Raw genomic sequence first — 23,393 nt, 5'->3', positions numbered from 1 at the left:
CCCTCTGAAGATTGAGAGCTGAATGACACAAAATTAGTCAATGGATTTAGAATTATAAAGACTTAAAGCCCAGGAAATATTTTATAGGGTCTTTTATCCAGTGTCTTTAGATAGTAGGCCTTGGGAGAAAGGCAAAATTCATACCAAGGAAGCATGAGAAGCTAAAACTTTAAAGGAAAAAAAAAGTACTCTTGGAACTGTAAAAAAGACAGATGACATTGAACAGTCTAATATCATTTTCCAAGCAGAGTGCATTAAAAACAGAAGGGAACAAAGTAAATTTAAATTAAGCTAATCTAAAAGTTCAGTAAACAGAATTTATTAGAATTTAGGAAATCTAACTTTCTGTTCTTATTCCTAATGATGTGCACTGTTAGTTATACAGATAAACTTTTTAAAAACAAGTATAATTCTTCTCTCAACAGTTTCCCTTTAATTAACTCTCTGGTCTAATGTCAGCCAATTGTTTTCAAACGGTGATTAACTTCTGCTCCACTGTGTGAACAGTAACCAAGCTGTGTCTCTACAGCAGCTGCCATTTCATACCTGAGGAGGCAAAGGATATGATTGCCTGCTGGATTGTATAATAACTGGGGGAACATAAAAATGAAAATGTCCTTGAAATCTTCAATAGACAACATTAATAACAACGACTTAGTTACATGGATGACTCTTTCCCCTCCATCTCTAATAGAAAACAATAAGGGAACAGGATTATCAATATAATCCTATACATTAAATAAAATAAGTTTCCAAACCTAATGTTAAACAACCAAGGTTACACAGGTGACTCTTACTTATACAACAAATAATTCAGTCTAGCTGGGTTACTGGAAAGTCAAGTGGAGAAAAATATGTTTGCTGGAAATATCAACTCATTAATTCATACTATGCACCCCCATCTGTGCAAGCTCTGGACTAGGAACAGGGATAGAAATGAAGGGGACCTGGATCTTTCCATCAAAGTAACCACAGAATCCACCGAAGATCAAGAAACCAGAAACGATAACTCCTTAAAACCAATACAAAATCTTACCCTTAATTCAAGAATCTATGCATTTCACTGACCATGCATCTAAGCTTTTCTATCTTAGCTTTTCTTGAGTATAAAACAATGACATTTTTATATACCCATAAGATTTTAAGGAATTTAAATATCACTAAAATTATCCCCCTAATATTTTTAATAGAAAGCTTCATAACCAGAAACCCTTACTGATTCTTGTGTTTAATACATTGTTTCTAATCAATACTGAAAAATGCAGATGTTAAATTAATTCACCAGTCACCTGGATATCAATGTGGTAGTCCACCTATTATCTGGTAATTTCTATATATCTGGAGGTAGCCAAATGCTTGATATTTGATCACTAAAGAATTTGAATGACTGGCTATCTCTTAACAGTCATGTCAAAATTTTACAGTAGAAATTAAATATCTATATTTAAATTAAGTATAAAAAGAAATTTTTTCTTTTAACTCAAATCCTTCATGCTCTAACTTGATCGACTTCTTTCTTATTTTGTTGTGAAGCAAAAAGAATGATGTCTATACCTTCCTATGTCTTGGTCTTGACAGAAAACAGTGGTTCTATTGATTAACATTGGTAATGTCTTGAAATTTATGATAGATGATAACTACCATATTATTGAGATCACTAATCTACTTACTTATTCAACAATTGCTGAATACCAATATGAACCAGACACTATGCTACATATACTGGTGATGCAGGGAGAGACACAGTCTTATTCTCTTGAAACTTTTAGTCTTGTGAGAGAGACAGAAGAATAATCACACAGACATATGCAGAATGCTAATAATGATTTAAGCAGGAGATACCCAGCATTATGAAAGCCTGAAGTAACAGAATATGACGTTTTGGAGAAGGTCTGAGAAGGCTTCCATGGGTAAGTAATATTCAAGCTGAGGAACGAAGAATTGGGAGAAGAGAAAAAAAAAATTGTCCCAGAGGTAAGAGCATATATAAAACCCTGTAGCAAGAGATAGCATGGTATAAGGTAGCAGTTCTCAAAATGTGATCAAGAACCCCTATGAAAATAGTCACAAGGATAGTCATAATAATATGAGATCTTACTCGCATTCTTTCACTGTGATTCTCTCGTGGGCATACTGTGGAGTCTTCCAGAACCAACATGACATGTGTCACTGCCACAGATTAAATGCGGGAGCAGATACGAGAATCCATCTGTCTTTTATGCAGCCAGACCTTTAAGAAATTTGCAGAAATGTAAAGCAAAGCCACTCTTCTTACTAATTATTTTACTTGGGAAAATATAATTAAATTTTATTTGAAAAAAATTGACATGTAGTAGCCCAGCAATGTTATTTTTAATGCATTAATAAATGAACATTTTTCAATTTTTATTTCTAATTTTTATTTCTGATGGTAAGCATCAGAGATATGACATACATATACAAAAGCTCATTGGCATGCTTGATAATTTTTAAGATAAAGAGGGGAGAGGGTCCTGAAACCAAAAAGTTAGGAATCTGCTGATAAAAGGAAATAAAAAAAGACAGTGTGATGTACACATGTGTGTGTGTGTGTGCGCGTGTGTGTGTGTGTGTGTGTATTTGAAATAAGGAGGATGAACAGTAGCTCTTTGGTTCTTAGAATCAGTGCTGGCCCCATATTTTGCAGGGCTCAGTGCAAGCAAAAAATTTGGGACCCCTTATTCAAATAGAAAACAGGGGGAAAAGTACTGTTAAAAGCACCAAAATATAATTTTTTTCCTTTCTTTTATGATCACTCTGTCTCTCTCATCTGTTATGTTATTTGCTATTTTACATCATTCTAAATAGTGAAAATTAAAATTTATAACGATTATTGTGAATTTTACTATTCATTTTTATACTGTGCAATATCAGTTGTAGATGCAATTCTAAGAGTATTGAATTCATATGCAGAATCACTCAAATTACACAATGTATTTCTTACTTCATAGATGCAAAAATATTCTATTACAGAAGAATAGTGGAAATGCTGCCACTATTTTTATTGCAATTCTTAATGCACACACATTCTATCAATAATCCTACCTTTAGCTTATTGATGAGTAAGGAAGAAATGAAAGCAAAAGGAAGTGTAAGTTGCCTACTTTCCCTTTTCTTCTACAGCATCATTTTCATCATAAGTAGTTGGGCTAATAGAGGGAAGTACCTCAAATAAGAAATTATATGGTGACTTGGTCATTCGTGTTTCTTAGAACTCCACTGAGGTTTTTCTGTATTTAAAGCAAGCTGTGGTTCAAATGAAAAAGATGACATCTTTACTTAGTGGAGTAGGCTAAAAAATGGCCCCCAGAGGTGTCCACCTCCTTTTCTAGCTCCTAGAAAACCTGTGAATATATTATCTCACATGGGAAAAGGTACTTTTCAGATGTGATTAAATTAAGGCTCTTGAGATGGGGAGATTATCTGGATTATCCAAGTAGGCTCATTGTAAATTTTATAAGAGGAAAGCAGAAAGACCAAAGAGTCAGAAAAAGCAATGTGACAAAGGACGCAGAAAAACAGAATGGAAAACACTATGCTATTGGCTTTAAAGATGGGGGAGTATGAGGCGATGAGCCAAAGAAGGCAGCCTCTAGAAGCTAGAAAAGGCAAGGAACAGATTCCCCTCCAGAGCCTTCAGAAAAAATGTAGTCTTTGATTTTAGCCCTGTTGTAACTTCCAGAACTTTAAGAAAATATATTTGTGTTGTTTAAGCCACTAAGTTTGTGATAATTTTTTTATAGCAGCAATAGGAAATTAATGCAGTAAATTACAGAGGTACTCAAATCTCCCATGCATTGTGGGTCCACCAGAACTCTAGGCTCATGGGGCATCAAAAACACAATGTACAAACAGGGCTGTGAGGAATGGCAGACACGCATGATGTATGTGTCTCCTCTGCTCGTGCACACATTCTACAGTCCCATTGGACTACACTTATAAAGCACAAGTTCAAAGAAAAAAATAAGAATTTCAAGACAGCAACAATAGAAAAGTAAGCCAAGCATGGGGCCCTCTGAGCATAAGGCCCTGTGCAAATGCACAGGTTGCTTGCCTGTGAAACCAGCCCTGCCTAGAAGGAATAGTCTCTAAAAATAAAAAAAAAGTTGGTAGGAGTTGAAAAAAATACAGTACTATAATTGCAGTAATTGCCAGTATGCAAATTTGTTTTTATTAATACAAGTTTTCCTGTCATTCCTCCAAACACACACACATAATTTTCAGGTTTGAAGTCCAGGAATATCTATTTTTTAGAGCTTTGTAATTGATTATGATCATTCCTATGTTCAGGAACACTGAGAAACTCTACCATTTTCAAGTTTCATAAAACCAAGGATCAGAAGTTGGAAAGAGGCCAATATCCATTCCTCTGAGAAGCATTTTTAACAGCCACCCAAATACATAGTGAAGCCAACATAATCACATACAGTTGGCATGCTGAAGTCTGGATATTTTTTCTGCATAAGAAATTGAATATTGAGAGGGGGAACTGGTTTGAAAATTAACAAAATCTAAAAGAAATGGAAAATTATCCTGAAGGCTCAGAGAATAGGCAAAGCTCTAAACCTAATTTAATGGAGGAATCAAAAGAAAATTTTGGAAAACTTTATGATATCTTCAGGACAATGGAATAAAATATGGCCAATAAGGCCAGGGAGTCTAAGAAAAATAAATAATAAAATAGGACAGTTAGATGAGACACAAAGGCAGCAAAGTAAGATTTAAAGGGATATCAAAAAATGTTTCATACATTTGCTGGCCATTATTCTGTCTTATTTTGAAAAGTTTTGGTTCATGTCCTTTCCCCATTTATTGATGGGGTTGTTTGATTTTTTCTTGTTAATTTTCGTAAGTTCTTACAGATGCTTGTTATCAGCCCTTTATTGGATGCGTAGAATGCAAATATTTTCCCCCATTCTGTAGGTAGCAAACATATAAAAAAGTGCTCAACATCTCTAATCATTAGGGAAATGCAAATCAAAACCACAATAAGATATCACCTAACTCCAGTGAGAATGGCCTTTATCAAAAAATCCCAAAACAACAAATGCTGGCTCGGACATGGAGAGATTGGAACACACTTACACTGCTGGTAGGACTGCAAATTAGTACAATCCTGTGGAAAGTAATTTGGAGATATCTCAAAGAACCAAAAAATAGAAACACCACTTGATCCAGCAATCCCATTACTAGACATCTATCCAAAGAGGAAAAAAAAACATACTATATAATAAAAACATCTACACAGGAATGTTTATGGCAGCACAATTCACAATTGCAAAGATGTGGAAATAACCCAAGTGCCCATCGATACATGAGTGGATTAATAAAATGTGGGAGAAATGCCACAAGGGCTGGAGTAATCAGGATTATAAAGGGTATAGTCACTTGGTGCCACCAAAAACCTGACTCGAGTTAATGCTCGTTCTGAGTTAGATAGAAAGTTATCAGTTGAACCCCTGCCCTGTGGAGAACAGAGAGGAAGACAGAAAAGAGAAGCTGTAGTAAAGCCCAATTACCTTGCTCTTCATAAACATTTGGGACATCTATAACCAAAACTGTCAAGTACATAAAAGAAGTCCATAATGCCCTGAGCTTCTCCATTTGAAGACCTTGTTCCTCTTTGAAGACCCCTCTCCTCTTTCAAGGGTCTCAGTATCCTCAAATGTCTCCACTCATCCTGCTTATTTTAGGAAAAAGTCTGAGAAACTCATTAGTTGTGTGATATCAGCAATATTAATACCATTATAACTTCTCTTATTGCTCACACGCTGCTTTCCCCCCACTTTAGCCTATTGGACTCTAACGCTTAGCTCAGGAAGGAGATTAGAATGTCTGCTGTCCAGGTTGGAGACTTAGCGAAGAATGGGAGAGGAATTTATTAAATGTTCGAAGTGAGAGTGGAACCCTCATCCTGTGATTTTAAAGCAGCACAGCACTGAAGGTTCTGGAACTGGACTCTAGATGAAAATCCCGGCGCTATTCCACTAGCTGTGTGATCTCAGACAAGTCGTCCTATATCTTTTAGCTTCCATTTCTTCACCTATAAAAAATGATAATAATTCAAGATCCTGCCTAATTAAATTGCTGTGATTATTAACTAATGCATGTAACGTGCTTGATGTAATGGCTAGAATAGATTAAGTATTCAGTAAATGTTAGGTTTTATAGCCATTATTATTCCCTCTGTAACTTCCTACCGCAGGCTTAATACCCTTGAATTTCTACAAGAGATGTAGCGTTAATCTAAAGAAAACGGTCTCATGATGGCATCATCAAACACAATACAGGCAGTTGGCTTGGGCCTCTTTTGGTATTCCTTTTGTTTTATTTATTTATTTATTTTTCTGGAATAAAGTAGGGAAAGGTAAGGAGCTAAAAGGTTTTCCAGTATCTCTGAAAGCTTCAGGTGTAGACAGCAGCATAGATCCAGAAAAACCTCCGTATACACAGGTTGCTGTACACAACTGAAAACTGAAACTAGCCTAGGTATTTTAAGCAGAAGGGGACTTCATGCAAGAAATAAGAAGCTCACAAAATCTTTAGGTCTGGAGCGGTATGTGGATGAGAACCATTGAATTCAAGAGCTTACTGCTAGAGCTTTAATCCAGGATCAGGAAGCTGCTGCTTCTATTAATACAACTATCTCAAGACACTCACGGTGCTGACTAAGCCCTGGAACCTCAGTTCAGCCCTCCTGCCTCTCCCACTGCCTCTAGAGACCCTGGCTGTCCTGCTGCCTCATGTTTCCATAATCTCACCTGTTTGCACACACAGTGGCAGAAAGAAGGCATCTGCCTCAAGTCCACAGTCCTAATTAGTAGACTCTGACTTGCATCTAGAATCCCAGAAGCAAGCAAGTCTGGGGAAGGTGGTTTTAAGCTTTCCATCTTCTGGTAACTGGATAGAAAGGGTTGAGAATGGTATCCAGTTTGGTTCCTCTCTTTGGCTTCTTAACACCCACATATACCATTTGACATGAAATTAAAATTTCGAATAGCAATAGTGAAAATATTTATCCACCTAGTATAATACAAATATTCCTCATGGAAACACAAAACTCACCCTTTCCCCAAAAGAGGAACCCTAAGACCTTCAGTCATTGGATTTATCTCTATCTCTGGCTGATGTTTCTTCCTGTTGTACAGTTTAGTCACAGTCTGACTTTAATATCCTGTCACCTAAGGACTAAACTATAAATTTAAACTACCACCAATATACTTTATATAAAGTAATAAAAGAGAGAGATGAAGGAAGGATGTTTATTAATATATTAATATTTACATACATGGCTAGAGTTTTCTTTTGTGAAACTGGTTATAAGGCATAACTGGAATTTATCACTTCCTTCCTCAACTACACATTCCATTTTCTCTTTGCTCTCAGCCAGATCTCTGCCACTATGTGCTTTATATTTGGTGGGGACATGCGAACCTTCAATCCTGAGATGTCTCAGTCATTAATGGCCCTGCCAGTATTAAGTTGTGACAACTTTTCATTAACTGTTCTACTTGGCAGGGAAGTATTAGAGACACTGCAGAGAATACCCTGAGTTCCAGAAATATTTCTCCTTGCCTTCAAGGTGCAACAGCCACCCAATAAACCCACGGTGGCCAGGATCAATCACCTAGATAACACAGTAATCATTTTTCTGCTTCTTGGTTCAGTGGCATTAGAGTCCAAAATGGCCAGGTGACTGACTACCTCAATGTTCAGGTTAAATGGAACCATTTCTTATGTTCCCTGGTAGAAAGCCTGTGTGCACACCAAGACCTCTAAACCGTCAGAGTTCAAGGTTTCTGGGACATTTATTAAGTGCAAAATACCTGGGTATCTTGGCTTTGGTTAGATAAAATCTATTTCAGAATGGGAATTGCAGGTCACAGAATGACTTGTCTCTATGGTAAGGTACTCAATCTCCATCAGGGCCCAGTACTAAGCCAGAAACTGATTAGAACAAGAGCACAGTCATCCCTCGGTAACCATGGGGGATTGGTTCCAGGAGCTTCGGCAAATACCAAAATCCACAGATGCTCAAGTCTCTTGTATAAAATTGCATAGTATTTACCTACACACATCTTCTGCATACTTAAAGTCATCTCTTGATTATTTATAATATCTAACACAATGTAAATGCTAGATACATAGTTGTCATACTGTATTATTTAGGGAATAAGGACAAAGAAAAAAGGTCTGTACATTTTCAGTACAGATGCAACCATTCATTTTTTTTCCTGAGTATTTTGTATCTACAGTTGGTTGAATCCACACATACAGGAACCCACAGACCCAGAGGGGCAACTATAGTTACCTACAAAAGAAAGCGTGATGGTTGGTTTTACGTGTCAACTTGGCTAGGCTATGGGACCCAGTTATTCAATCAAACACTAATGTAGGCACCGTTGTGGAGGTGTTTTGTAGATGGGGTTAACCTCTGTTATCAATTGACTTTAAGTAAAAGAAATCATCTTCTGGCCGGGCGTGGTGGCTCACGCCTGTAATCCTAGCACTCTGGGAGGCCGAGGCGGGTGGATCGCTGGAGGTCAGGAGTTCGAGACCAGCCTGAGCAAGAGCGAGACCCCGTCTCTACTAAAAATAGAAAGAAATTATATGGACAACTAAAAATATATATAGAAAAAATGAGCCGGGCATGGTGGCACATGCCTGTAGTCCCAGCTACTTGGGAGGCTGAGGCAGAAGGATTGCTTGAGCCCAGGAGTTTGAGGTTGCTGTGAGCTAGGCTGACGCCATGGCACTCACTCTAGCCCGGGCAACAGAGCAAGACTCTGTCTCAAAAAAAAAAAAAAAAAAAAAAAAAAAAAAAGAAATCATCTTCAATAGTGTGGGTGGGCCTCGTTCAATCAGTTGAAGAGCTTTAGGACAAAACTGAGGTTTGTGTGAAGAAAAGAAATTCTGTTTCGGGTCAGCAGCATCAGCTCCCAGCCAAGAGTTTCCAGCCTGCTGGCCTGACCATTTCAGACTCGCCAGCTCCCATAATCATGTAAAATAATTCCTTGAATTCAATTTATCTATCTATTAAACTATCTATCCATCCTACTAGTTCTGTTTCTCTGGAGAACGCTTACTGATACAGAGGCCATGACTTTCTTCAGAATTCTAAGAGATGGCCAGTGATTCTCCATACAGAATCCTCTTCTGGGCAGGACGAGGTAACTCACACCTGTAATCCTAGCACTCTGGGAGGCCGAGGCGGGAGGTTCACTTGAGGTCAGGAGTTCGAGACCAACCTGAACAAGAACAAGACCCCGTCTCCACTAAATATAAAAAAAAGTTAACCAGGCATGGTGGCATATGCCTGTAGTCGCAGCTATTTGGGAGGCTGAGGCAAGAGGATCGCTTGAGCCCAGGAGTTTGAGGTTGCTGTGAGCTAGGTTGACACCACGGCACTCTAGCCCAGGTGAGAGAGCAAGACCCTGTCTCAAAAAAAAAAAAAAAAAAAAAAGAATCCTCTTCTGTCATTTAGGACTCTTGGATTAGTAGGTTATAAGGTTAAGTGGAAGAGATTCTGGGAGAACTGATTGCCTTATAGCCTAGAGCAGCTGAAGAACTATTTCTTGATTTGGACCACACTCAAAACTGGAAACCTAATGGAATTATTGAGTCATAGCAGAGGACCAAAATATGGTATGCGTTGCCTCCAAAATATAAAAAACCTATCAAGTATTGTGCATATGTGTGTACATGTGTGCACATGCGTGTGTGTTAGGAATTACAAGGAAAAACTCGTCTTTTGCTTTGAATGGGGATATCTTAACATGCTCTATACCACTGAATTTCCAAAAACTTCACTGAAGTGGCAGATCCATAAATTTACACAGAGTTTTTTCTCCCATCCTCCAGCAAACATAGGTCTTATAAAGGCAGGTAGGGTACCGCTAATCAAAGTGTGGACCACATATGTGTGCTGGTCTATGAACTCTTTCTTACTGGTCCTCAATGAGTACAGAAATTGAGAATAAGTACTTAGAAACGTTTACAGAAATTTGATAGTATCTAATAAAATAATTAGATTTGTACTTTTATGCCTTTTTAAGTATTATTATTTACAAAATCATTGGTCTGAATGGATTGGAAATTATTAAAAAATGGTCCATCATCCTTGATTATTTGAGAAACATTGATCTAGGATACCAGCTATTTTCTGCTCATCAGATTCTATCAGCTCAATATCATCAATATGGTAGATCAATAGTCCACCCTATGGGGTGATAAAATGATCAAATGCCCCATGGAGTGAATTGTGAGAGCAAGCCAGAGAGATGACCTAGCCGTGGAGTAAGATGTGTACTCCTATTCTTGACAAGTTAAGAGCAAATTGCTTCTGCTGCTTCCTGTTTGGAGGAAAAGAGAGAAAAAGTACTCACCAGAATCACAGCTGCATACAAGGTGCCAGGGACTGTGTTCATTGGCTCTAGCAAAGAGAATGATCAGAATTGCCATTTGATTAAGTTTAAAATAACGTGCTATTATTCTTGAAAACCAATCCATATTCATTCCATCTTTGGTGGTGACACTAATCTCCACTATTCTCTCCCCTAAACATACAGTACTGCTTTTGATTTACTCCTTTGAAAGGGAGGAGAGGTTCCGATAATCTTTACTTAGCTTTTAATACCAAAATAGCCCTTAATCCATTCATCACCTGATCCTTAAAAAAGCCCACTCTGACCCGAGGACCACAGTGGTTTTCCAGATCTCCAGGGATTATCATTACTTGAAAGCCACTGATCAATAATCCTCAAAAGGACTAGTTTTGTTCTTTTTTCCCGTATTTTACTGTCATGGCAAATGGAAAATCACTTGAGGAAGACTAGGAAAATGACTTACTGAACACACTTAAACGAGCATTTCAAGTACTTTTTCAAAAAGATGCATCTACCTCTTGAGTCAAGAGGCTGTGGGTGAGGAAACTCTCTCAAATCTGGGTTTCGAATAAAGGCCCTTGACTCTACATAGAATCTCAAGTCAGTTTCCATTCACCAGACCTAAAGATTTTATTTTATTGGTTTTAGTTGTAAAGGTCAAATAGGACCCTGATAGCCTACCTGTGTGATTCAACATGGAAACCATGATCAAATCATTTTGATTATTATCCTTGCTCTGTTCCCTATTAGGATAAAAAAGCTTTCCTTGCCTCTGGCAGTCATCACTAGAATTCTGACTCTCTAAGATCCAATCACATCCATTAAAATCAAAGACTTCAATAACAGCATCTTCCATCTTTATCCCTAATATCCACTGTTAAGGGCTGAATTGTACACTCCCAAAATTCCAGTACCTCAGAATGTGACTGTATTTGGAGACAAGGCCTTTAAAGAGGTGATTAAGTTCAAATGAGGCCATTCCGACTGGTCCTACTCCAATCTGACTGGTGCCTCGTAAGAAGAGTAAGTTTGGACACACAAGGAGACACCAGAGACGTCTCCCCATAGAGAAAAGGCCATGTGAGGACACAGCCAGAAGGCAGCCACCTGTAAGCCAAAGGGAGAGGCCTTAGAACAAACCAAAGACTGTGATCTCAGACGTCCAGCCTCCATAATTGTGAGAAGATAAATGTCTCTTGTTTAAACCACCCAGTCTGTAGTATTTTATTATGGCAACTCCTAGCAAACTAATACATCTACTAATGCCACTGCATCCTTTACCAATGCATTTCTCAGTTTCCACTGTGAATAGAACTTCCTCTGAGCCCTTTGAGAAGACACAGTTAGGAGGAAGAGACCAAGTGATGTGTAAAAAATACATTGAAATATTCTCATTATCCTAAATCTTTGCATTCCTTCTTCCATGGGTTAGCTGGCAAGTCAACTTTATTTGGTGTTTACCAGCACTGACTCCAAGTCTTAGCTCATCAACCAAGTAAAAACTAAGAGCTAACCTCCCCAAGGCTGATTCCCTGAAGTATTAACAGGATGGCCTCCTATGACATTGCACAGACAATGGCTGTAGAGTATCAAGTCAGGTAAAACGTTAAGTTGGCATTTAAGACCACTGGCCCACACCATCACACTGCTGCACTTGTGAGGCTTGGCCCGATATTAGTTGACTCTGCTGCTCTACAAAATACCATAGACTCAGTGGCTTAAACAAGTGAAATTTATTTTCTCGCAGTCTGGAGGCTAGAATCTCAAGATCAGTGGGCCAGCATGGTCATTTTCTGGTGAGGCCTCTCTGCCTGGCTTGTAGATGGCTGTCTTCTTACTATGTCCCCACAGGGCCCTTCCTCAGTGAGTGCTTATGGAGAAAGAGAGAGTGAGCTCTCTTCTTATAAGGACACTAAACCCATTGGCTCAGGTCCAATTACAATCTCATTTAACCTTAATTACTTCCTTCGAGGCCCCATCTTCAAATAGAGCCACATAGAAGGTTAGGGCTTCAAAGTAGGAAATCTGAGGAAACACAAACATCCAGTCCATAATAAACTCCACCCCTTCATCACACCACAGGAGGAGTTAGTGATCTCCTATATCTGAACATGGAAGTAGCAGTTCATGACTATTTGCAAATTGTTGGAATAATTTCTATCTCCTTGAGCTAGGGCATTGAATACGGAATCTCTTATAAATCTCCTTAAAATCATCCCTTTACAAAGATATATTTCTTCCTCTCTGGTCTAGCACACCTAGAATCCATTCTTATGTATGTTTCTCAGGTTTCTGCTGATATTTAGCAATTCTTTTCATGTGTAAACTTTTTCCTCTGCCTCAGACTTTAGACTTGCCCCGGGATATGCTGAGATTGACTTCCGTAATTGGGGAATGGTAGACATGCAGCATAAGGACAGCTGACATGTCCTTTCAAGGTAACTGCCTCAGGAGAAGTCATGAAGTGATGCTTGTCCAATTAATAAGGACCATCCCCATAGACAGGAAGATGGGGCTGCCTCAGATGGCAGGGGAGACTCAGAGGGGTTTGGTTGTTCAATCTACTTAGATTCATTTCAGTCCACCTAAATGTCCCCATTCTGATTCTTCGGGTCCCAACCTTTCCCAGTTAATCAGTGCTCAAACTTTGAGCAAAAAAGACCTGGTAAGTCTGTTAATTCAACTTATGTTGTGATTTAGCAACTCATAAGATCGGGTTTTGGTTATAGAAGAGCTAGAGAGTGTTCCTCCTCACAGCCACATCATCCCACAGTCATTGTATTCTTCGTTCCTACAGTAAGAGTCTCTGATAGAAGCCCCTCTGTCTGCCAAAGCCTTGCATGCCACACTTTATTCCTCGGGATGCCATGTGACAATGTAAGGAACTCTTTTGCCTGTGTGCCACTGACTACCAGGATCCAATTTTCCAGTAGTATAAAAAATATCACCACTTTAAAACACAACCAAGTCAAATAACCAATACAAATCCCCTTCGGTTAGAGTTTAACCCAATAAACAGATGCAATATTTTTAACAATTTGGAATTGAACACAGGGAATCAGATGTTTGAAAAAACTCTAACAAAAGCTAAAGAATCAGGAGTCAGGGTGATACCACCAGAAATTGTGAAGTTAGGAGCACAGTGTGGAAAAGAGAAATCACTACCACACTGCCACAACTCTCTTCATACCCACAAAGCTAGTGACTAGACTCTGAGCCAGACTGTGAACCAGGCACAGCAGCTGCCTCCTGGCACTCCACGCCCTTGCTCGCCAGCTGAAGCTGCACCAGGAATATAACCGCTGACTCGCTTCCAAATCTCCGAGTGCATGCTACCGTCAGGACATAATTTTCTTTCAGAACCCCAGCTGCAATGCATTCTTGGAAATGTATTTTTAACTTTCCAGCCTGTTTCATACAGGAAGGCACGTAAAAGAGTAAGCACAAGACATGAGTGTCAATTTGCCAAAGCCAGCAAAAACCCAACCACTTAGTTCTCCTGGTCACCTGTAAGTTCTGTTTAGTCCAGCAGAGGGATTCTTCCCTTCCTTCACAGCCTCAGTTTACCCAGAGCTATCGTGACAAGAGCAGCCTTAGATCTCAGGGTGTTTCACAAGTGAGAAAGGTCACTGGATTTTTTTGTTTGTTTTTTTGTTTCTCCTTTTTGCAAATATTTCTGTCCCAGCCTATTGACATAGCCCCTTTTCAAAAGAAAGTATAGTCAACCCTTCACTGTCTCACAAAGTTGCTTTGTTTCTGCACGCTAGCTAGCAAGCCTGGACTTGAGTGCTAGCATGTATTCTATGTATTGCAGGAAAAAATTTAGAAAGAGGCTGTGTTAGTTTCCTAGGACTGCCACAACGAAGTGTCATAAAATGGATGGCTTAAAACAACTGAAATTTATTCTCTCACAGTTCTAGAGGCTAGAGGCCTGAAGTGGAGGTTCCAGAAGTGCCATGCTACCTCTGAAACACTGGGTAGAATTCTCCCTTGCCCATGCCTGGCTTCTGGAAGTGGCCATCAAACCTTGGCATTCCATGGCTCACAACTTCATCATTCCAATCTCTGCTTCTGTAGTCACATGACATTCTACCTGTGTACCTGTGTCTCTTCTTCTCTCCTCTCCTTATAAGGATACCAGTCTTATTAAATTAGGGCCTATCCTAATGTACTACAACCTCATCTTAACTAATTACATCTTCAAAGACCCTATTTTCAAATAAGGACATATTTGTAGGTGCAGGGGATTGGGACTTCAATATATCATTAAGTGGACACAACCCATCACAGAAGCAAAAAGGACATGTTTCCCAAAGAAGGTCAGAATAATCAGTAACATGAACTTTCCTTGAGAATTTCAAAGAAAATTGCAGGTGGTGTTGCGTCAAGGCTTCAAGTGTGATTATATGCAATTATACAAACAGAAAACACAGATGTAAGGGACATTAAAACTGTAACTCAATTAAACAGAGATTATTACTAAGAAAAAAAGTAAGTCCTCATCTAGATGGTATAACCCTTTTTATAGCACTAATTTTATCCAAGATAAACATAAAAGTTCCTCTAAAAAGAGACTGATAAATTGTGCAAATACAGACATCCAAAATGATATAACTATTTTCTGCACAGATCTTTTTTAAATTTCCCAGATTCCAAATTTAACCTCAATTTTGACCTTCTAACAAAAATAAAAAATCTATGATACATTTATTCTCTCAAGAAATATTTATTGAGGCTGGGCATGGTAGCTAAACACCTGTAATCCTAGCGTTCTGGGAGGCCAAGGCGGGAGGATTGCTTGAGCTCAGAAGTTCTAGATCAGCCTGAGCAAGACCAAGACTCCAGCTCTACTAAAAATAGAAAAAATTAGCTGGGCATGGTGGCACACACCTGTTGTTCTACATGGGTGCTATCTCTCCTCTTAGCCAAGCTTACTGCCTTCCAATTAAATCTCAGGATACCAAACATTGGGTAATCGTGGGCCACAGCATGACAAATGAAGATTTCTTGGACTCAGGCTTCTTCCAGAATCATTGCATGTATTATAGCAATTGTCTACCAAATTGTTGTACTCTTGCAAAAAGCCTAAGAGCAGTGAAAGGATTTGGATCTCCAGTTAGGATAAGAAACTTTGTGCTGATAGAGAAAACTGCATCTAACAACTTGCCCTAAATTACTCCGAAAATATTTTTTTGTGTGCAATATTTATTTTAAGCATATAGCATTCTGAAATCCAGAGCAAAAGAATCAGATGGAAAAAGCTCTCAGGTACCATCCATTTCCCAAACATCTATAAGTACATGGAAAATCCAACTCAGATTTCCCTGAGCATCATTAGAAACATAAAGAAGCTACTGAGACGAAGGTACTAAAGAAGCCAGTATCAAATCATCGGTATGTTTGGGTGTTTGACACTAATGAATAATAAAATTGTACCACTGTGCCAGCCCGCATAGTTACTAAAACAGTTGGAAATAGAACACACCCAGAGATAACCTTAGGTCTGTGGTTTAGACCCTAGCCTGTTATTTGGCCATCAGGCAGCCACTAGGCTAGTCTGACAGTGAGTCAGTCCCTTAGTGACCTTGAGCAAGCCACCCACCCTCTACGTCTCCCTTTCCCTCCACCAGCCTTACAATGATAAGATTACTTTTCCCCCTCAGAGAGATCATGTGAGAAATCGTAACAAAAGCATTTATTATGCATTTCAGAGCGCTTCCATACACACAGCCTGAAGTTCAAAGCAGTTCCATATATGCCCAGACAGGGACGCATAAATGCATTTGGTCTACACCAAGGGATGACTCTGCCATGTGTTACTGTTGAGAAATGAAGGACTTATATTAAAAATGCATAATTTAATCAAGAGAAAATCACTAATCAGTAGGAAATATGCAACCTTGATGTTATGGGATTTTTTTTTTAATGTTCATGTTATTAGAGCTGCCATAATTTCTCATGGACCTATTGAAATGAAAATTAATGTAAGAGAGAAGTTTTGAAAGATACAATGAGCTCAAATATGAGCTCCTCGGGAGGGTCTGGCGCTCCTCCAGGGCAAACGCAGAGAAGCTAAAACAGCGTGACAGTGCCAGGGCTGTCGCTGTTCCCTCTCCCTGTTGAAAAGTACAAATTTGCTAGGGAAGTTTTTCACTCCTTTGGAGTTCAGTAAACTATGTGGTCATTCTACTCAACCAGAGCCCAAATAGTGGCAGAATATATAGGCCATCCATAATATGGCATCAGTTTATCATTGTCTCAGTCCGTTTGGGATCTATAACAAATACCTTAGACTGAGTATTTGATAAAGAACAGAAGTTTATTGCTTGACTTTCTGGAGGCTGGAGAGTGCAAGATTCAGTGAGGGCTTCTGTCTGCTTCCAGGATGGGACCTTGTCGCTGGTCCTCACATGGTGGAAGGATAAACACTGTATCTTCAAATGGCAGAAGAGATGGGAAGGCCAGGAAGCTCTCTGAAGCCCCTTTTATAAAGAAAGACATTAATCTCATTCAAGAGGGCAAAGCCCTCATGACTTAATCACTTCCCAAAAGGTCCCACCTCGTAATTCCCACCACAATAGGGATTTTCAATATATGAATTTTGTGGGATACAAACATTCAAACCATAGCAGTCATGCACTCTCCAACTTATGTGTAGAGTTGGAAAACTCACTGAAAAATCTAAGTGATCTTCTCAGGCCTTCCCGTGAGTCAAACAAGGCTTTATGAAGTTCAGCAGGGAGTCCTATTCAAATCCAGCACAATTGTGAATGAGCACATGTGACAATTTCATTAGCACTTTACTGGCATGAGAATTATTTAGAGATTAAGGGCTGGAACAAGGGGTGTGTGTGTGTGGTGCTTTCTCTTTCTGTGTTTTGCTGAGAAAGAATGCAGCAACAGTAGAAAAGGCAGAAAATAGGGAGACCAGAATGCTGTCCAGCTGATCACCATTAACTCATGTTTAAGCTTGATAAAGAGACACAGACAGCTGCTTACGTAGTAATTTGCTTGAAGGACTCTGAATGATATGTGACCACAATTAACTCCATTTTTGTTCCCAGGTGCATCCACAGGATAGGCAAAAAAGAACAGCGTATCCACTTCTTCATGGAACACAACTTGATGTAATGAAGATTATAGGTAGGAATATCACACATTAGGTCCACCCAAGACAGTGCGGTTTCCACCTGGTGTCCCAGAACAATTATCAATAGCATTCTCTTTTACTCTCAAAAGTATCTCTAGTTACAATGGCCTTTATCAAAAAGTCCCAAAAAATAAATGTTGGCGTGGATGCGGAGACACAGGAACACTCATACACTGCTGGTGGGACTGTAAACTGTGCAACCCCGTGGAAAGCAATATGGAGATATCTTAAACAGATTCAAGTAGACCTCCATTCGATCCAGCAATCCCATTTTGGGCATCTACCCAGAAGAACAAAAGTCATTCTATGAAAAAGACACCTGTACCTGAATGTTTATAGCAGCACAATTCACAATTGCAAAGATGTGGAAACAACCCAAATGCCTATCAATTCATGAATGGATTAGTAAAATGTGGTATATGTATACCATGGAGTATTACTCAATTATAAGAAATAACGGTGATATGGCATCTCTTTTGTTCTCCTGGAGAGAGTTGGAACCCATTCTATTAAGTGAAGTATCCCAAGAGTGGAAAAATAAGCACCACATGTATTCACCAGCAAATTGGTTTCCCTGATCATCACCTAAGTGCACATTTGGGAATAACACCAATTGGGGGTCAGACAGAGGTGGGGGGTGGGGGGAGGGGATGGGTGTATATCTACATGATGAGTGCGATATGCACTGCCTGGGGAATGAACACGCTTGAAGCTCAGACTCGGGGGGATGAGGGGGCATGGGCAATATATATAACCTGAACTTTTGTACCCCCATAATAAGCTGAAATTTAAAAAAAAGAATATATATAATTAAAAAAAGTATCTCTAGTTATAGAGAATGAATAGAATCTTGAGGGGTGGAGCTTTGAAACCTTGGAGGTAGGCAACCCTCAGCATGGTATAAATGTTCTCAATGAGTGGCACTGATTAACAGCAATGATGGAAAACAGCAACCTCAGGGCCTTGGGAGCAGTGGACATCTACAGAGGCCAGCAAGAGCAGATGGCAATGAGATGACTGCTCGTGGGCACCTGTGTGACATTCTTCTGGCAGAGGCAGGGCTGCCTATCTCAGGATAGAATTCCAGAATTAAGAAAACAACTGACTTTCTCTACCTAAGCACATGGTAAAGGGGACAAATGTCAATGACTATTTAATGATTTTCTTAAATATATTACACTGATGATATATAACCTTGGAAGAAATTGGTATAATGTTTTTGCCAGCATTGCATTTTGCAAACTGGTAATAGAAAAACTTTATCTTACCAAATTCCAGATTACAAAATATTTATATTTTCTTTTTATTTTAAATCTTTGTATATTTATGTTTTGTTTTCCCAATTTCAAGGTCCTAGAATATAGGGACAAAGATTCATAGCATAGAGCTATGCACATACTAGTTGCATAAAGATAGAACTTCTTTCTCAATCAAAAAAATACGACCTCTACTGGTTAAACTTAACATAGAACATAGTGACTTTTTTTTTTTTTTTCAATTTAAAACATAGGCTAATATTTTTTGCAATTTACCCTTCACTTTCTAAATACTACTTTTCAACTCCCATTGAGGCAGTTTTTATCATTTCTCATAGTGTTTTATGCCAATATGGAGAACTTTCCCACAGTAATTCTAAAAAATGATTCCCTTTTACGTGGGGTGAATGTTGGAGGAAGAAAACAAACAAACAAAAAATTATTCCCATTTTATAGACGAGGTTTCCAGGGCCTACAGATGTTAAATAATATGCCAAGGTAACACAGCTATGAAATAGAACTGGAACTGAACCCAATGCAAGTAAATCCTATAATATCTGTCCTAGACTTCCTTCTCCCTCCCCTTCTCTTTCTTTTTCTTTCATGTTTGTTTCTTTTTTTTTTTTTTTTTTTTGAGACAGAGTCTCACTCTGTTGCCCAGGCTAGAGTGAGTGCCATGGCGTCAGCCTAGCTCACAGCAACCTCAAACTCCTGAGCTCAAGCGATCCTCCTGTCTCAGCCTCCCGAGTAGCTGGGACTACAGGCATGCACCACCATGCCCGGCTAATTTTTTCTATATATATTTTTAGCTGTCCATATAATTTCTTTCTATTTTTAGTAGAGATGGGGTCTCACTCTTGCTCAGGCTGGTCTCGAACTCTTGAGCTCAAATGATCCGCCCACCTCGGCCTCCCAGAGTGCTAGGATTACAGGCGTGAGCATGTTTGTTTCTTTCTTTCCTTCTATCTTCCTTCCCTCCTGTTGTTTTAATGCTTTCTTTATTTTAACATTTAGAAGCCATAAGAATTCTAGAGGTTTTAAACTTATTTTCCTTTAACATCTTATCAGAAAATTAAAAGGAATGAAAATTTAAAAAGGAAGGAAGGTAAGGGAAGGAAAAGGAAACTCCCTTGACCCAGCTTTTGGCTCTGGCTGGTCTTCTTCCCTGTACAGTAAAACTTCCTGAAAGAGTCCTCTCTCCTCAAAGTCTTGCCTTTCCTTTCCCTCCACTTGTCTCCAACCAAGTATGTCCCCCATTATGCCACTGGTACTGCTTTTGTTAAGGCCACCAAGGACCTCCACATCTCAGTTGGCCTACAGGCAGCAGTTGACACTGTTGGCCGCTCCCTCTGCTTTTAATGCTTTCTTCACCCGGTTTCTGGACCATCACACTCCCCTGCTTTCCCTTGTCTCTCCTGGATATTTTCCCTCCATGTCCTTGGCTACTTTCTCATCATTTCCCCAACTTTCAAATTTGCAATAACTGACAACTTAGTTTTTGGAAACTTGTGCTTTTCTATCTTATGATTTCATCTGGTTTCATGGCTACAAATATCATCTATATGCTGATAACTACCAAATTTGTTTCTCCATTCAAGACACCCTCCCCTGAACACCAGCCTGGCATACCCAACTGTCTACTTGACGTCTCCACGTGTTTGTCTAATGGGCATCTCAAAGTTTACATACCTAAAACTGAACCTTCTTCACTCTTTCCACCAAAATCTGCTCATCCCACCATCTTCTCCATCTCAATATCAGGCCAAAAACTTTGGGGTCACCCTGAACGGCTTGCTTTCTCTCACATCATACACACAATCCATTAGCAAATCTTGCTAGCTCTACTTTCAAAATATATGCAGAATTCAACTAATTCTCACAACCTCCTCCATTGCCACCTTGGTCCATGCCACCAGCCCATCATGCTTGGGTTCTTATAACAGCCTCTGAACTAGAACTCCTGCTTTTGCCCTTCCTATCTTCAGTCTGTTGTCCAAACAGCAGCCAGAGTGATTCTTCTAAAATAGAAGTCAGCTCATGTCACCTCTCTGCTTAAAACCCTCAAATGACTTCCCATCTCCCTCAAAGTCAAATCCAAAGCTCTCCCATAGACCTCAAAGCCTTACTCACTCTGGCCCCCTCATCCCTTCTCTGGCCTCATCTCATGCTACACTCCCCTTGCTTACACTGGCCTGCTTGCTAATCCTCAAAGATATCAGACACACTTCTATCTCGAGGCTTTTGTCCCTTCTGTTCACTCTTCCTAAAGTGCTCTTCACACAGAAATCAGCATGGCTTGCTTCCTCACTTCAGATCTTTGCTTAAATGCCATCTCCTTGGTTTGGGCTTCCTGACCACGCTATCAGAAATCTGCAACCACATACACAATTCCTATCTCCCTTCCCTGGTTTAGATTTCTCCTTGGTGTTTGTCATTGTCTAATATACAGTGACAAGTATATTTTCATATTTGTCATGTTTAAGGTCTGTCTCCTCAGTTAGAATTCTGAGTGCAGGGATTTTCGTCTATTTTGTTCACTGCTCTATCTCTAACATTGAGAATAACAGTAGATGCTCAGTAAATACTGTGGAAGGCAGAGGAAGGAAGAAAGGAAAGAAGGGAGGGAGGGAGGAAGGAAGGAGGGAAGGAAGGAAGGAAAGAAGAAAGAAAGGAAGGGAGGAAGGGAGGGAGGGAGGGAGAAAGGAAGGAATTATTACAACACTAGTTCCACCTCTCTGTGTGAAAGCAGCATCTAGCTCACGTATGACATTTAAGTCACGGGTGGCATGAGCCTACCCCATTGCTTCCTGAGTAGATCTAGATAAATAGAAACCTTCAGCCTCTAAAGAACAAGTGGCATCCTCCTAACTAAATGCACTTTTTAAATGCCCACATGAACCAATTAAAATATGATTTCAACTTCCAACAGCTTTTTTCTTAGAAAACAAACTAGGAATAGAGGCCAATGCCCAAGCTGCCCCTCTACCTCACACCACGTTCAGCACAATGCTGGCTCTAGATAAATGTTAAATTGCAGCTCTACCCCTTTTATTTCCCCAAACTAGGTTTTGATTTATCTTATTGCAGGTTTTGAGCGTCTGGAATTTTCCCTAGTGAACTAAAATCCCACCATCAGTAAAACTACTGCTCATTACCTGTGTTAATTTCATCTCTTTCCCCGCATTCAATAGCCCCATCTGCTGCGGTTCCAGCTGCGAGAAGGGAGAGGAGCAAGAGACTGAGCAGAGCAGACACAGAGACTCCGTGGGGTGGCAATGCCTCTTTCACAGGAAAAGGGAAATTTATAAATCACAGTGGACATGGCTGGATCCACTGAAAATAACCAGGCAAAACAGAGTCTTAGTGTTAGTCTCTCAGATTTTAAAAGTTCATGTTTATACAATGTCAAAATGTCCATTATAATTTGCTGATAAATTCATTTTTATAAATACACTTATTATATGATGCCCTGTAATATACAAGCAGATCCTAACCTTCGGCAGAAAGCTGCCGGGACCCCCCACCATATTTCCAAATAGAGGTTTGTAGAACTGTAAGAAAATGGCAGGCAAAATATGCCATAGGGTAGATGCTCAAGAAATGTTAGTTCCCTCTCTGCCACTTCAAGGAAACAGCCAAGCCTGGCCCAGGTCATTCGTCCTCTGTGACAAGGTTTCTCAGCAATTCCCTCCTTGGAGGAGCCACACCTGGCCTGCTGCCTTCTGAGGGGCTTCTTGGGGCTCTGGGAAGCTGCTGGCACTGGGGGAACAATGTATTTTCTTCCTTTTAGACTGATAAACAGAGTTGTAGTGATTTAGGATGACACTTCAACAAGCTCAATTAATATCTAATAGACGAAGATATGATTTGTTTCAAAGTTGCCCCTACCCTAAAGGGGAAGGCTATATGTGTCAAAGAAGTGAGTGTTCTTGTAAGCTTTGCTCCCTCTCTTAGAACAGAGCCCCCCCTCCAGCACCAAGGAAAAATAGACATTATATGAAAGAAAAATTAGCTATGCAAAGGAAAAGAGGAAGAGAGAACCATTCCAAGCAAAGGGAATGAGCAAAGGCACAGAGGCATAAAAATCCATGCATGTTATAGAAACTGCGAATTGCAACATTATCGGAGTGTGAAATACAGGACAGAGTAGCAGCGGTGAAAATCACGAGATGTGTAGGAGCAGATCACCGCCCTGCGTGCCGAGATCGGGTGCCTGTTGCTGCGGAGCTCGTGAAAGATTTTAAGCAGGAGATTGATGTGATCCAATTTGCCTTTTAAATAAATTCCCTTGACAGCATTATAAAAAAACAGTTGTGAGAAGGGTAAGACTTGAAGACTTCTTAAGTAACTATGATGAGCTAGAGATGATGAGAAACTGAATTGGGGCTACGTGAGATGGGTGGAGCGTTGGAGACAACCTTGGTAAATATTTATGAGGAAAATAATAGAAGGATTTGGTGACTGATTAGATACGATGGGGAGAGGAAGAGGAGGGATCCGGGATTATCACGTGTGCTCTCCTTGGATAAAGAGAATGGTGCTGAAATCCCAGACATAATAAAGACAAGTTAGGGAGGGAAGTGG

The sequence above is a fragment of the Eulemur rufifrons genome, chromosome 24 (genome assembly GCF_041146395.1).
Source record: "Eulemur rufifrons isolate Redbay chromosome 24, OSU_ERuf_1, whole genome shotgun sequence".
Taxonomy (NCBI): Eukaryota; Metazoa; Chordata; class Mammalia; order Primates; family Lemuridae; genus Eulemur; species Eulemur rufifrons.
Note: the sequence above shows the minus strand (reverse complement) of the source record.